We start from the raw sequence: 16,519 nt of genomic DNA, 5'->3' as shown, positions 1-16,519 counted from the left end.
AGCTTGTACTCACGTGCTACTGTCGGCAGAATGACCGCCCCGCGGGAGGGTCTGACGGACCCGTCATTTGTAACAATACGGCATGTGTATGTGCCTTAAATGGGCACTATGGCAAAAAAATGTAAAATGTTAAATATGTGCAAATAAGAAGTACGCTTTTTCCAAAGTAAAATGAGCCTTAAATTACTTTTCTCCTATGTTGCTGTCCCTAACAGTAGGTAGTAGAAATCAGACAGAAGCGACAGGATTTGGACTAGCCCATCTCTTCATAGGGGATTCTCAGGAATGTATTTATTTTTTTTCAAAAGCACTTAGTGAATGGCAGTTTCTCTGCCCAACTGCCAAAAAACTGTGTAGCGAGCAGGAAAAGCTGGCCAGAATCATTATTTAAATCCTTTTTTAGTGAATATCTTTATAAAGAATAAAAGCCTTGCTGAGTATACCCTATGAAGAGATGGACTAGTCCAAAACCTGTCACTTCTGTCAGATTTCTACTACCTACTGTAAGTGACAGAAACATAGGAGAAAAGTAATTTATGGCTCATTTTACTCTGCAAAAAATCTACTTCCTACTCCTTATTTGTCTATGTTTGCACATATTTTAAATTTTACAATTTTTCATCATAGTCATCACAGCAAATCAGAACCTTACAAATCTATCAGCTGATGAAACTGATCACACGCTTCTCCATGATTTCTCCTAAGCTTTGCCATCCCCATTTGTGTGATGTGTCCTCCTAGATTTGTATTTTTATACTTATGTTCAAACATTAGCATAGCCTCATTAATCATTCGTTGTAAAGCAGACTTATCAGCAAAATCAGACCTTGCATGTTTCAATAGGTCACATGTCAGCATTTTACCAGGAAAAGATACATATATCACTGATGGTTACCTGCTCATAGAACCATGGAGGTAAACCTTCATATTTAAGTATTATGCAGCAAAGTAATTAAAATACACAAACACAGAACCCTGTCTAATTATAATAAAACCACAAGTGCTATTGAAAACATAATGAAAACTATCAAAAATACCTACCGTAACATTTCCATAAGGCCCCATGTGAAATTAGTATAAAAGAACAAGATATGAGCCAGCAAATATGCCAAATAAAGGATAAATTAAATGCCACCTTTACAAATAACTATTTTTACAATGACTCCTTAGAGACATTAGTGAAGGGTTACAAGTCTGAACAACCCAGGATGTTGGTATATTAAGTTCCTGCCACCTGCCAAAAGCTGGTTTTAAACACAGAGTGGTAGTTAAGAACTACAGGTCTAAGCAGCCTGAGAAAGTGGTGTATGGAGCGTAATAAAGGCACCTATTATAAAGGGCGCCCCATAGACATCAATGTTAAACTGTTTTCGGTTACCGATAACTGTATAAAAAGAGTGCTGGGTTAACTTAATTTAAAACAATTATTTCATTTGTAAAATCATTTGCCAAAATATAAAACAAAATATATAGCTTGTTATTTTTTACTTTCATGTCCATACCAAATTTATGAATTACAGTAACCCATAATTTAACAAATAATCGTTTCTAAACTGTAGAATTGTTTCTAAAACTGTTTCCTATGCTTACTCAGAAAAAATCGTTTACATTTCAACATTGTTTTTCAATCCTACAAATGATCGTTTTTCAACAAATTTAGTTAAAACATAAACAATCATATACAAATTTATTTTACTCAAACAAAATGGGGGATTAGGGTTAGGTGCCCTCCAGGTGGGAGTTAAGGTTAGGCGCCACCAGGGGGGACTTCAGGTTAGGCAGCACAGGGGGGCTTAGGATTAGGCACCACCAGGGGGTTTCTTTAGGGTTAGACACCACCAGGAAGGGTCTTAAGGTTAGGCACCAACAGGGGATCTTATGCTGGGAATACACGGTACATTTTTGCCGCTCGATTCTGCAGTCGGTTCTCTTATCTTCGGCTCATTTTTCTTATCTTTTTCCATTCACTTCTATCAGAAATCGAACAGGCGAAAGGTTTGAAAGGGATATCGGATATGTCGGAAATTATCTATCGAACCATCTAATCACCTCAAAAACGAACCGTGTATTCCCAGCATTAGGGTTAGGCACCACCAGGGGGGTCTTAGGGTTAGGCACCACCAGGGGGGATTTAGAGGTAGGCACTGGGTGGGTTTTAGGGTTAGGCACCACCAAGGGGTCTTAGGGATAGGCACCACCTGGGGAGTCTTAGGGTTAGGCACCACCAGGGGGGTCTTAGAGTTAGGCAATGAGGGGGTCTTAGGTTGAGGCACCACCTGGGGAGTCGGTTAGGCACCACCAGGGGATGGTTCTGTGTGAAAGTGAGCTATACATATGAATACCAGTTGTTTTTATTAAACAGCCTGTCAGATCGCGGCTGGCAGACTGAACACGGAGCTCCGTGTCTTGGCAGGGAACGATCGCACAGGTGCGCGGGCGTTTCCTGTTAATCTCCACCGCAGGACTTGACGCAGATCAGCTTAAAACGGTCACAGAGTGGTTAATGAATGTAAAAATAGAGGTTACATTGGGGAATCATAGAATATCAGTATTTTAAACAATATTTAACTAAACAATACATTTAATATCGTTTATAGCTGGCGCCCTTTTTAGCTGGGGCCCTTATAATATACACACATATGGAGTTCTAACCACTATGAAAACCTGTAACCTCTATTCAGGTAAATCATAAAGGATAGTACCAAAATAATCGTATCACTACCATTACTAATGCACCATTCTATACCTTAACTAGGTATCAGAATCAGAAATCAGAAATCTTTTTAGTTTATGTGAATTTGTTATGGCACCTAGGTTTTCACAATCAAGGTCAAGTTGCAACAGTACATGGGAAACATAATAATCCAAAAGTGATGATCAGAGGAGTACTACAATTCATGGGCCCCATAGCAAAATTTTGAATCAACTCCAAGCCCTAGCTATAGTACAAGAAATGATTCCCTCTCTCTTCCCTCCAGCTCCCTTAAAGGGACTCCGAGCAGTGCAGAAACTATGGAAAGATGGATATAATTTTAAAGCTCTCTTTCTCCTCTTTCCATTGATATATAAACCGCCGCCCTACGCCTTTTAGTTTTCGCTATTTTCGCGATTGAAATTGCCACGGCCGCAATTTCAATCGCGAAAATAGAGAAAACTAAAAGGCGTAGGGCGACGATTTAGGTGTCGCCAGAAAGAGGAGAAAGAGAGCTTTAAAATGATATCCATCTTCCCATAGTTACTTGTATTACACAGGGCGACTTTTTCCTAAAGTCAGCAGCTCCATTCTGCTGAATGGAGCTGCTGACACTGGGGAAAGTGTCGTCCTGTGTAATACAAGTAACTATGGGAAGATGCATATCATTTTAAAGCTCTCTTTCTCCTCTTTCTGGCGACATCTAATTAAATTGTCGCCCTACGCCTTTTAGTTTTCTCTATTTTTGCGATTGAAATCGGGGCCGCAGCAATTTCAATCTCGAAAATAGTGAAAACTAAAAGGCGTAGGGCGGCGGTTTATATATCATTGGAAAGAGGAGAAAGAGAGCTTTAAAATGATATGCATCTTTCCATAGTTTCTGCACTGCTCGGAGTCCCTTTAACCCATGGGCATCAGTGGCTGTTGTAATAAAAAGGTACATAAATGTAAAGTGCATGAACACATCTATTATTATTATTATTATTATTTTTTATTTATATAGCGCCAACATCTTCCGTAGTGCTGTACATAGTACAAACAAATAATGGGGAACAAATATACATAAGAAATACAAGACACTGTACAGTCATGACATTGAATAGAGTAAATACAGATACATACATAGTTGATATGTAGTTGGTACATATACATATGTTAAAATTACAGCAGTATGAGAAACACTAGGAGGAGGTCCCTGCCCTTGCGAGCTTACAATCTAGAGGGTAGTGGGTAGGAAACAAAGGGGAAGGAAACACAAGGATTAGTGGGTGAGCCAGTGTGCCTTCAGTGCTGCCTATAGCAAATTATAGGCTTGTCTGAACAGGTGTGTTTTCAGAGTACGTTTGAAGGTTTCCAGACTCGTGGCATGACGAACCGGTTGAGGGAGAGAGTTCCAAAGGAGAGGGACCGCCCGTGAGAAGTCTTGGATGCGAGAGTGAGAGGAGGTGACTAGGCTGGAGGACAAAAGGGTCTCCTGTGAGGAACGGAGGGTCCGAGCGGGGAGGTATCTGGAGATTAAAGAGGAAATGTATGGAGGCGATAGCTTGTGTAGAGCTTTGTATGCCAGTGTGAGAAGTTTAAACTGGATCCTTTGGGCAACTGGTAACCAATGGAGGGATTGGCAGAGAGGGGCTGCCTCAAAGGATCTAGAAGAGAGGTGGATGAGACGGGCTGCAGAGTTTAGTAGGGATTGGAGAGGTGCCAATCTGCTTTTTGGTAGACCACAGAGTAGGGTGTTGCAGTAGTCAAGACGGGAGATGATTAGGGCATGCACAAGCATTTTAGTTGCTTCTTGTGTAAGGAAGGGACGGATTCTGGAAATGTTTTTGAGATGGAGGTAGCAGGAGGTAGTTAAAGTGTTAATATGTGATTTAAAGGAGAGCTCAGAGTCCAGAGTTACCCCTAGGCAACGAGCTTTGGGGGTTGATGCTATTGGGGTGTTCTCTACATTGATTGTGACAGTGGGAGGTGGAACAGAGAGCGAAGGTGGAAATATTACAATCTCCGTTTTGCTCATATTGAGTTTAAGGAAGCGGGATGACATAAATGTAGATACAGCGGATAGACATTTGGGGACTTTTGATAGTAGTGTGGAGAGGTCTGGGGCAGAACAATAAATTTGGGTGTCATCAGCATAGAGGTGGTATTGAAACCCAAAAGAGCTTATTATCTGTCCCAGGCCATGGGTGTATATGGTTATACTCCCAACCACCACCATTCACACACTGCCAACTCCTCCAATGGGAGTACTACGTGGTAACAGGAAAAAAGGGCGCCGGCAGCTAGTGGACAAAAAGAGCGCCGCCATTCACTCCCGTAATAAATATCGTTTAATGGGCGCCGAACAGGAAAAAAGGGCGCCGGAGATTATTAACGTTTTACAAACGGCGCCCGGAGATTTTTAATGTTTTATAACTGTGCTTGTGATGATTTAAGTTTAGAAAATGCGCCCGTGACGAATAACGTTTATAAAAATACTAAACATATTTATCGTATTTAACTAAACATTATTTAAAATTGTATTCCTTACTGTTTGTAAAACATTATTATTCACAAAATAATAATGTTTTACAAACATCAGTAACAATCAGTACGTAACGTAAATTGCAATATATTTTTTACAGTCACTATTTGTAAAACATTATTATCTGCACAATAAAATAATTTAAAATTTGTATTCCTTAACCACTTAACGACCGCCTAACGCCGATAGGCGTCGGCAGGTCGAAGTGGTGTTTCCATGGAAACGGCCACTCGAACGATGTTCACGGAGGTTGTCTCCGTCCTGTGCCGCCCATAGCCAGAGGGAGAGAGAGGGAAAGAGAGGGAGGGAGGAATATCGCTGCGGAGGGGGGCTTTGAGGAGGCCCCCCACTCGGCCACACAGAGCGGCGGCGATCAGACCCCCCCCAGCAGGACATCCCCCTAGTGGGGAAAAAAGGGGGGAAGTCTGATCACCCTGCCACAATCATGATCTGTGCTGCGGGCTGGAGAGCCCACGCAGCACAGATAAGCCAAAAATAGCGTGCTCCTTAAGTGGTTAATGTTTGTAAAACATTATTATTTACAAAATAAAGTGATTAGTACGTAACGTAAATTGCAATATATTTTTTACAGTCACTATTTGTAAAACATTGGTAAGTATTACTAAAATTTTACTAAAGCTATACCTAACCCTACTCTCACACAGAACCCTCCCTGTACGGTACCTATCCCTAACCCCTAGACCCCCTGGTGATGCCTAACCCTAAGACATAATAAAGTGATAATAAATCCACATAATAAAGTGATCAGTAAGGGGGGTGGTTAGGGTTAGGCACCACCAGGGGAGTGGTTAGGGTTAGGTACCACCAGGGGGGTCTTAGGGTTAGGCACCACCAGGGGGGTCTTAGTGTTAGGCACCACCAGGGGGGTCTAGGGGTTAGGGATAGGTACAGGGAGGGTTCTGTGTGAGATTAGGGTTAGGTATAGTTACAGTACAATATACACCACCAGGGGGTGGTTAGGGTTAGGCACCACCAGGGGGGTGGTTAGGGTTAGGCACCACCACGGGGGTGGCTAGGGTTAGGCACCACCAGAGGGGTGGTTAGGGTTAAGCTCCACCAGGGGGGTGGTTAGGATTAGGCACCACCAGGGGGGTCTTAGGGTTAGGCACCACCAGGGGGGTCTTAGGGTTAGGCACCACCAGGGGGTCTAGGGGTTAGGGATAGGTACCGTACAGGGAGGGTTTTGTGTGAGAGTAGGGTTAGGTATAGCTTTAGTAAAATTTTAGTAATACTTACTAATGTTTTACAACACTTATTACGAACGTAGTTATATTTATATCATCGTTATAAACAATATTTTCAGATTTAATTATAAGAAGAAACGATAAATGAAGGCTATTCACAATAATACACAATTATAACGATTAAACATATATTATCGTTTTTTTTAACAAACATAATTATAAGTTTCACTTTTGAAACAGGGAAGATTAGCGTTTTCACAATTGCCGATTTCATACACTTTATTTAAGGATTTATAAATGTGTAAAACATTATTTGTAAACGAAATACAACACAATATTTTTATAAACGGTATTACTGCTTATCGTTTACACCCCACGCCCTTTTTTCCCCGACGTCCTTTTTTGATGTATGCGTACTATGTGCCCCAAGGCATTTCAGCCCTGTAGGTAAGGAATCATATCAGGAAGATATTGATTATTTACCTGATTGAATATTCACCCAGTAGTGTATGCCCAGTTTAACAGAGAGAAGTAACATGGCAACATGAATTTGTAACCAGCCATTCAGAGACATCGTTTACTTGTTCATATAGATCACTAGCTGATTGCCCGGCATTGCCCGGGTATGTATTTGGCTGGTGTTGGCTCTGCCCACTTTTTCTAACCCTATATACACAAAAAGAAAAGAGAAGCCTACCTGGGCTTAAAGCTAATAATGATATAAGAACCAATAGGATCTCTGGTGAAAAAAGTTATTTTATTGAGAGCAAGCTTTCTAACCCTAACACACAATTACTCAATGACCAAGTTTGTGAGTTTTGGGGTCCTTGGCATCAATAATTTGTATTTTCCTGTGAAATGAAACAAATCTGATTGACTGTTTGTGGCTCTGTCCCATTTTCTGAATTTGAACCCCAGTGACCCAATAACAGTGCAAGAATGGCAGCTATTTTAATATTCCGCTGAAAATCAACAGGTGAATTTTGATTGGCTTTTTAGGCTACACCCACTTTTCTGAATATTAATCCCAGTCACCCAGTGACCAGCTGTGCAAAGTTTGAGAACCCTGCCATTTACAGTGAAGAAGGGCTGCAGTTTACAATCCCCCTCCCCCCCCCCCCAAAAAAAAATCTGTTTTTTACTCCACCCACTTTTTGTAACCTTGAGTCACTACTCAATGACCAAGTTTGTGAGCTTTCGGGTTCCTGGCATCAAAAATGTGCTAAAGGAAGCAGTTTATTCAGATAAGAAATTTGGCTTTTTGTGGCTCCGCCCCTTTACTGAATTTGAACCCCAGTCACTTAACGACCGACTGTAGCAGGTTTGAGACCTCTGTCATTAACCGTGTAAGAATGGCAGCAGTTTCAATATTCCCCTTGAAAATCAATAAGTGAATTTTGATTGTAGGCTCCACCTACTTTTCCGAATATTAATCCCAGTCACCCAGTGACCAACTGTGTCAAGTTTGAGAACCCTGCCATTAACAGTGTAACAATAGCTGCAGTTTATATTTTCCCATGAAAAAAAGTTAGTTGTTTTTGGCTCCACCCACCTTTTCTAAACTTGACATACAGTCACTCAATGACCAAGTTTATGAGCTTTGGGGTCTTTGGCATCAATAAGTTGCATTTTACCATTGAAATTAAACAAATCTGATTGTCTGTTTTTGGCCCACTCCCTTTTCAGAATTTAAACCCCAGTCTCCCAGTGACTGACTGTACCAGATTTAAGTCCTCTGCCATTAAGAGTGTATGAATGGCAGCAATGTAAATATTCCCCTTGAAAAACAAAAGGCGAATTTTGATTGGCTGTTGTAGGCTTAACCCACTTTCCTGAATATTAGTCCAAGTCACCCAGTGGCCAACTGTGTCAAGTTTGAGAGCCCTGCCAATAACAGAATGGCTGAAATCAATCTAACAAATCTGATTGGCTGTGGCTCCACCCCCTTTAGTGAATTTGGACCCCAGTCACCCAGTGACTGACTGTATCAGGTTTGAGGCCTCTGCCATTAACAGTGTAAGAATGGTAGCAATGTAAATATTCCCCTTGAAAATCAATTGGTAAATTTTGAGTGGCTGTTGTAGGCTCCACCTACATTTCTGAATATTAAGCCCGTCACCCAGTGGCCAATTATGACAAGTTTGGGAACCCTGCCATGTAAAAAAATTAAGTTGTTGGCTCCGCCCACTTTTTCTAACCTTGACATACAGTCACTCAGTTATCAAGTTTATCAGCTTTGGGGTCCTTGGTATCAATACTTTGTATATTCCCATTGAAAAATAAACAAATCTGATTGGCTGATTGTGGCTCCGCCCCTTTCTGAATGTGAACCCTAGTCACCCAGTAAGCTACTGTACCAGGTTTGAGGGATCTGCTATTAACAGTATAGGAATGGTAGGAGCTTAAATATTCCCTTTGAGAATCAAAAGGTGAATTTTTATTGGCCATTATAGGCTCCACCCACCTTCCAAAATCTTAATCTCATCCACCGAGTGACCAACTGTGCAAAGTTTGAGATCCCTGCCATTAACGGTGTAAGAATGGCTGCAGTTTATATTTTCCCAGTAAAATTAGTTTTTGGCTCTGCCCACTTTTTGCAACCTTGACACACAGTCACTCAATGACCAAGTATGTGAGCTTTCAGGTTCCCGGCATCAAAAATGTGTGAATGGAAGCAGTTTATCCACCAAAGTAATCTGATTGGCTGTTTGTGGCTCCACCCCTTTAGTGAATTTGGATCCCAGTCACCCAATGACCGACTATAGCAAGTTTGAAGCCTCTGCCATTAACAGTGTAAGAATAGCAGCAGTTTTAATATTCCCCTTAAAAATCAATAGGTGCATTTTGATTGGCTGTTGTAGGCTCCACCCACTTTATTGAATCCTAATCTCATTCACCCAGTGATCAAGTGTGCCAAGTTTGTGAACCCTGTGATTAACAGTCTAAGAATGGCTGTAGTTTACATTTTACAATTTAAAATTAATGGCTGAAACTTGATTGGCTGTTTTATGCTCCGCCCACTTTTCCTGGATTTGTAACCTCGGTCACCAAGTGACCAACTGTGCCAAGTGTGGGGACTCTGGCTTGATTACTGTGAGAATGGCAGCCTTTTACATTTTTTCCATTGACATGAATGGGTGAAATCTGATTTGCTGTTTGTAGCTCCGCCCACATGTGCAGGAGGGATGCGAGACCCTCAGAACATATCATCCCAGGTAGTAAGGGATTTGTATACCAAGTTTTGTTCAAATCGGTCATGCCGTTTTTGAGTGATCGCGGCACATACATACATACATACATACATACACGCATCCGATTTTATATAGAGAGATTTTATTTTTCTTATGTCTCTTCAAGAAAACAGACAAAAGCTGCAAATAATCTTGCAACATAACAAAAATAATTTGCGCTATTTACCATCTGTTTTCTTTAACACAAGTAGAATGAAATTATGAATACATTAAAGTGAGAATAACTATTTCACCACTTAGGTTTTTTTTCCCTTAACCTCCCTGGCGGTAAGCCCGAGCTGAGGTCGGGCTATGCCGCCGGGAGGCACCGCTCAGGCCCCGCTGGGCCGATTTGCATAATTTTTTTTTAGTTACACGCAGCTATCACTTTGCTAGCTGCGTGTAACCTCCGATCGCCGCCGCTACCTGCCGATCCGCCGCTATCCGTCGCGCCGCAGCCGCTCCCCCCCCCCAGACCCCGTGCGCTTCCTGGCCAATTAGTGCCAGGCAGCGCTGTGGGGTGGATCGGATTCCCCTTTGACGTCACGACGGGGGAAGCCCTCCAAGAGATCCCGTTCTTTGAACGGGATCTCTTGATCTCCGATCGCCGAAGGCGATCGGAGGGGCTGGGGGGGATGCCGCCGAGCAGCGGCTATCATGTAGCGAGACGTGGTCTCGCTACATGAAAAAAAAAAAAAAAAAAAAACGTATTTGCTGCCCCCTGGCGGATTTTAATAAACCGCCAGGGAGGTTAAAGTGTAACTGTCGGGCATAAAATCAAAAATCAATTCTTTATTTTTATCTGGTAAACAAGTAATAAAGTTGCTAACCAGGCAATCCAAAAGTTAAAATCTCTATTACTTTTCTTGTTTATAAATGATCATTCCCCAGTTTACCTGACTCTTATTTGATACGTAGCCGCACAAAGGAAGTTGCTGGGCGTGCTGGGTTGTCCTTTTTTGCTTCTGTACATTAGTTAAGTCTGAGGAGGAATAAAGAAGCAAAAAAAAAGACAACCCAGCATGCCCTGCAACGGGCAAAGTGCCGGCTGCATGTGCTGCTTTTTATTTCATTAAAATCGGCCCAGCAGGGCCTGAGCGGCAGCCGCTGGCGGTGTTGGACGAGCTGAGCTCGTCCAGACCGCTCAGCTGGTTAATATGGTACTACTGTAAATAAACCCCATACATTTTATTTGCCTACTTGTCCTGGTTGTTACGACGTTTAAATTGTGTCCTGAGCACAATGTATGCCGACAATATTTTATTTGGGAAAAAAAGGTGTATGTTTTGTGTTTCTTTATACTATATCAATAATTACAAGGTCCTTAAATTACAAGGTCCTTTTTTTTAAATGCTGCCTCTTTGTTTTTTTACTTGTTTTTTTTTTTTTTTTTTACAAGTATTTTATTCTGTTAGCTATGGGGGAGAGGGGTAGAAGAGAATAAAGTCTATACATGATAAATTAAAAAAAAAAATACAGAATTTTGGCATTCATAAATGTGCTAAACCTGTAACACCTTTTTCTCCATCCGAAGCCTGGCACTACAGTAAATGCTGTTTTTCTCTATACATTCATCCTGGGTAAGGGCCCATCTTGAACGTGCAATCACACCAAAATTGCATTAAAATCTCAATCACACCAAAATCACAATCACACCATAAACGCACCAAAATAGCAATTGTACCAAAATCATACCCAAAATCGCACAAAAATCACAATTGCACTAAAATCGCAATTACTGAAAAATCTACTTCCTGTTCCTCGACTTCGGAAATAACAGAGCTCGCAGACTAACCATGTGATTACTAAAGCTAATGAACATTGTTCAAAATGCTTGACATTTTGACTAATACTTCTTGGTGTGTACATTACTTTTTTTAATATTTTATTTTTTTGAGACTCATCTCAGTTTAACCTCTTGAGGACCACAGGCTTACACCCCCCTGTTTACCAGGCTGTTTTTTTACAATTCAGCACACTGCAGCTTTAACAGTGTGCTGCACGGCCATACAACTTAGCAGACAAATCAATCTACACTTTTTTTTCTGCAGCAGCGATCAGAGCCCTGCAACACAAAGCTCTTTTGGTGGGCTCTGATAGCTGCTGCGGGTTTAAATTTAAATTGATTTTTTCCTCCCTCCAAGAGCCAATCAGGGTGATCCTCTTTCATAGGCATCAGCCTATGAGAGGGATCGCATAGTGAGCTGCTCCAGGGGACAGCCAAGTGACAGGGCTGTCCTCAGTACAGCACTGCGGTAGATCGCAACGCAGTCTATCAGCAACAATCACCAACGGCTCACTGTTGACAGAGCAGAGCTCCTTCATTCGAGCGAAGATGCACATGTGTCCGCGCATGCAATCCCCGCTAATCTCCTCCCCCAGGACTTAGGTGGTTAGGCGGTCACAGAGTGGTTAAACAAAGACATTGTATAAGCCTGTTTATTAGACCAGGTTGTCTGCTGTATGTGTGTCCCTTGCGCTGAGTAGTAGGTTTTGGTTGCAAGATGTATACCCAAAAAACATTTTTCTTTAAGATCAGTATATAATTTGTGTGTTCCTCTTAATTTTAAGGGTTACAAATGATGTCATAATCTTGCCTTTTTTATGGCTGCCCCCTGGTGGCAGCTTTTCTACTTCAGAACCTCTTTCAAACATGTCAGATTTACTTCTCTGGCGCACTAAAGCAAAACAGGAAAAAAAATGGTGAACATATCATTCAAAACATATTAACCGAATACTATAACCCAATAAAGGCGAACAGACAAATCAAGAAATTTGTATATAATCCATAGACACATCCAACAGATGCTGACAGCCTTGCCTTCTCATTATTCTAAGGCTGCTGGTAATCCGAGCAGCTCTTTTTATACAACACAGATCAAAAGGAAAGAGATTTGCAAAAGAGTTTGTAAGTGTCTGCCTCTGAATTTCTAACGATCACAATTCCTCATTCTCACACTGTCAGATACTACATGTTTAAGCCATGCATAGACCGGTGACAAGAGACATAAAGGCTCAGATTTATTGACTTTACATTTAACTGGCATCATCAAGGGTCTAACATCCTCTTGCATCTTTGATGTGCATTGCTAATTTTACTGTGCAGATGTCTTATGGAGTTACATCAGGCTCAGAGCGGGGACTCTATATACGGACGGGTTAGTGGGGCAAGGCCTAAGGAAGTCTGTGAAGTCCAAACTACAGCAAGAAATAACTAGGTGTAAGTATCAGGGGAGTAACTACAGGGGAGAAGCCCATGCGATTGCAGGGGGGCCAAGAGCTGTGGGGGGCCCAAACTACTAACTTACCCTTTCTTCGATACAGTGGGCAATCCGATAAATCAGGTGTTTTTGTGGCTACACTTGGTATGGGTGTGAAGATCATGATGGCCACACTTGTTTTATGACCTTTGTGAGATGGGCCCCAAGGCTGTGAAGGGTACCAAGGGAAGGCAAGGGAAAGGGTAGGAACATTTGGGGGACCCATCAAAGTTTTGCTGCTGGGGCCCATGACTTGTAGTTATGCAACTGGTAAGTATGGTTGCTAATCTTGCTTGTTTGACGTTGGAAGCACATTTTTGCATATGTTGGTAAAAAGAGAAAACCTCACCCGTCCAAGGTCCAGGCTCAGTCAGATGTACAGCATGCTATATCAATGGTAGTCTAGCAAGACACAACAGGATTCCTGGTTGCCTTGCACACATAAACACTAGGGGAGATTTATTATAGCCAGCCAGGTCAAGAAAAATTAGAGTAAAACAGTTGTTTAGAAGGACCAGTCAGAACTCTACATGACTGCCTGCTCCACTATTGCATCAATTTTTCTCCAGTTTTCTTTACACTGGTTTAAATAAATGTATCCAGCTTTTGGCAGTAGTGCACTAGGACCTCTATGATTGGAGGAATGTTAATGTGCAGCTTGTGCCCAGCACAGGACATCTCTGCTGTAGGAGCAATAGCCATAAAACACAGCACAGGTGCCCAGTTCAAGGACCCCAGTGGTACCATGATGACTGGAGAACTGCAGAGAAGAAAGCCAAGTTCCCAGGATTTTTACATTCAAAAATGAAACCAGGTAGGCTCCGTCTGCTTAATCAGTGGCAGCATAGGAGGGCAGGATGGGCTTAATGTACATAGCTGACTCTAAGTGTACACTGTTAGCATTTATTGCACATTAAAACCATATGACTTGGATAGGAAAAATCTACATCCGAGCCTGTTTCACAGAGACCCGATTTGCAGATAAGGCATTAATCAAGGTATGCAGGGCACTGTCACTGCACACACACATCTGCCACGCCCTAGGGTGCCTTGCATAACTTGATTCAGTTTTAATCCATGTAAGTTGATCAATGCAAGTTTTAATGCAAAAATTTAATTTTGATTGTAATTCAACTTGCTACGTATACACTCCAGATAAAGCTTGGCCAAGGCAACTGATGACAACCATCTCAACCAAGAATCCAGCATGTGTACTGCAGTCCCCCTCCCCGATGCTTCTTGGCCAGCGTTGTGTTCTAGAGGAAAGCTTCGACTGAGCTACGGCCAAGAGCATTCCCTGCTTACCATCTCCTTGGTGACATCACTCCTGCGCTGCCCCGTCATCCTTCTGCCCCCCATCCCCCCCCCCTGCTCATACCCAGCCACAAAACAAGTTGCTAGCCTGCAAACTAGTGACACATCTGTCAGCCTCAGCTCTAAAATGCCGTCTGAGGAATCAGGTACCGATCCACTCCAAACAACATTGATCTTGCATGTATATGAGCCCTAAGCCATACACCTAGAACAATCATACAGCCAGTGATGCCGGAATGAAGTAAGAACATCTAACTGACATACTTGTTCTGGGTCGCTCACTCAGAATTACCAGCTGAAAATCGTCCAACAACTGGTCAAGTGGCATTATAATAAAGTCAGTAATAGCATTTTATGTATTCCGCTCATTTCAGATTTGAGACTTCTGTGTAGTTTTAATCTCTGTCCCTTATATCCAGTCCCCGGGACCACTAGAGCTTGTATAAAAATAATAGCAGGATCGAAATAAGGGGAATTTGTCCCTTTATAAATTTCTAAAAAATATTCTAACCCAGCCATCTTTGACTAAAATGAACACTTGTCTTGGAGTCAGTCTTTATGAAATGGCCCTGGCTGGCACACAATGTCCCCACACGCCATGCAGGTTGGTGTTATAACCTTTAGCTAAACTGTTTACAGAAATCTCTTTTCCCTGCACTGTAATCGGTAAAAATGACTTTGATTTTTGCTAATTCTTTAGAATTGAGAAGATGAAATGTTGCTAATCCCAGTCTAGGAATGATGAGTTTTTACATATACAGAGCCACTTCAATCTCCTTCTCTAATATTTCCTGTTAATCTGTCCATGACTTAATGTAAATATTAAATAAAGCCATGTACACAAATATATTGAAGTTTCAGCGTTAACCAGAAGGTGCTTTATAAACTTTTGAATAGAGTCTGGCTTCTAGAAAATAAAACGGAAGTGCAAAAATACAATTTATTATAGTACATTCAATATTAATATAGTCTATTTTTTATGCAGAATCCCAAGTCTACTAATTTGCATAACATAAAACAAATAGGTGACCAAGACTGTACATTTTGATTCTTCAGTTTATTTTGAGGCATACACGGTGGCCGGGCAGGATGTGATCACATTTTGCCTGGCCTATGATGTCACAGGGCCAAAGGGACTCCTGCAGCCCTTTGCACATCAAGAACTATGATATGTTCAATTGAAATAAAGAGGGAGCAGTGTTTGCATGATAAACTAACTGCTCATTGCCAGGAATAGCATTGCACTGCAAACATACTCCTGGCATCATTTATTAAGAATCTGAGCCATAGTCATGCAGTGTAATACCCCCTTATCCTCAATAAATCTTTACCTTTTCTCGAATTGATCATCAGGGGGGTCTGTGTGGCTGATGTTGGGGTGAAACACAATACCAACCACACAGACCATATCAACCTTTTAGAGAATCACATTGTTGGTGGGTGTGTTTATAGATAATAGCAGTTGGTGCTGTAAACCTGCATGCTTATAGGGGATCACACAACATGAACAAATTACACAGTGAGTATCAATTATTTTTATTATCTATTTTCTATCTTATAACGTCTCACTTTGCAATGCATTGTTTTTTTTTCACCTCTACTACTGTCTTGCAGAAAAGTTCTTCTTCAGGTACATGTGCTCCTGCACCAGATGCAAAAAAATTCTTAGCAAAAAGTACCACCCAAAGAAAGCCTAATCTGTGGTGAAAAAACAATGTATAGGTCATTTTGGTGTGGTAAGTAGTGATGCATTGAGATTGCCCGAACGGTTTGCCGGCGAATGGTTCCAGGCGAACTTTTGGTGGTTTCGCGGACCCTCTACATCACAGTCAGCAGGCACATTGTAGCCAATTAGGCTACACTCTCTCCTGGAGCCACTCCCCCCTTATAAAAGGCAGGCAGCACTGGTTATTACACTCACTCGTGTACCTGCAGTAATTAGTGAAGGGACAGCTGCTGGCAGACTCTCATAGGGAGAGATTAGTTAGGCTCTTGTATACTTGTTAGCTTGCTCCTGGCTGATTGTTATTGCTAAAATAGCACCCCTCAACAGCTCTTTTGAGAGCTAATGTTCTCCTGATGTATTTTTTTTTTGTGTTGCCCACTGGCACTGCATTATACAGCCCTATCTGTTGCAGCTGGTCCTTGGTAATTGCTATTACTGTGCCAGCCAGGCCCTGCCTAACTATCTATACTGGGACACCTACCTATGCCTACCTAACTACTGGGGCACCTACTTACCTATACGGGGACACCTACCTATACTAGGGCACCTACCTATTCCTACCTACCTA

This window comes from Hyperolius riggenbachi, chromosome 4, assembly GCF_040937935.1.
Source record: "Hyperolius riggenbachi isolate aHypRig1 chromosome 4, aHypRig1.pri, whole genome shotgun sequence".
Classification (NCBI taxonomy): domain Eukaryota; kingdom Metazoa; phylum Chordata; class Amphibia; order Anura; family Hyperoliidae; genus Hyperolius; species Hyperolius riggenbachi.
This window is presented reverse-complemented; position numbering follows the sequence as displayed.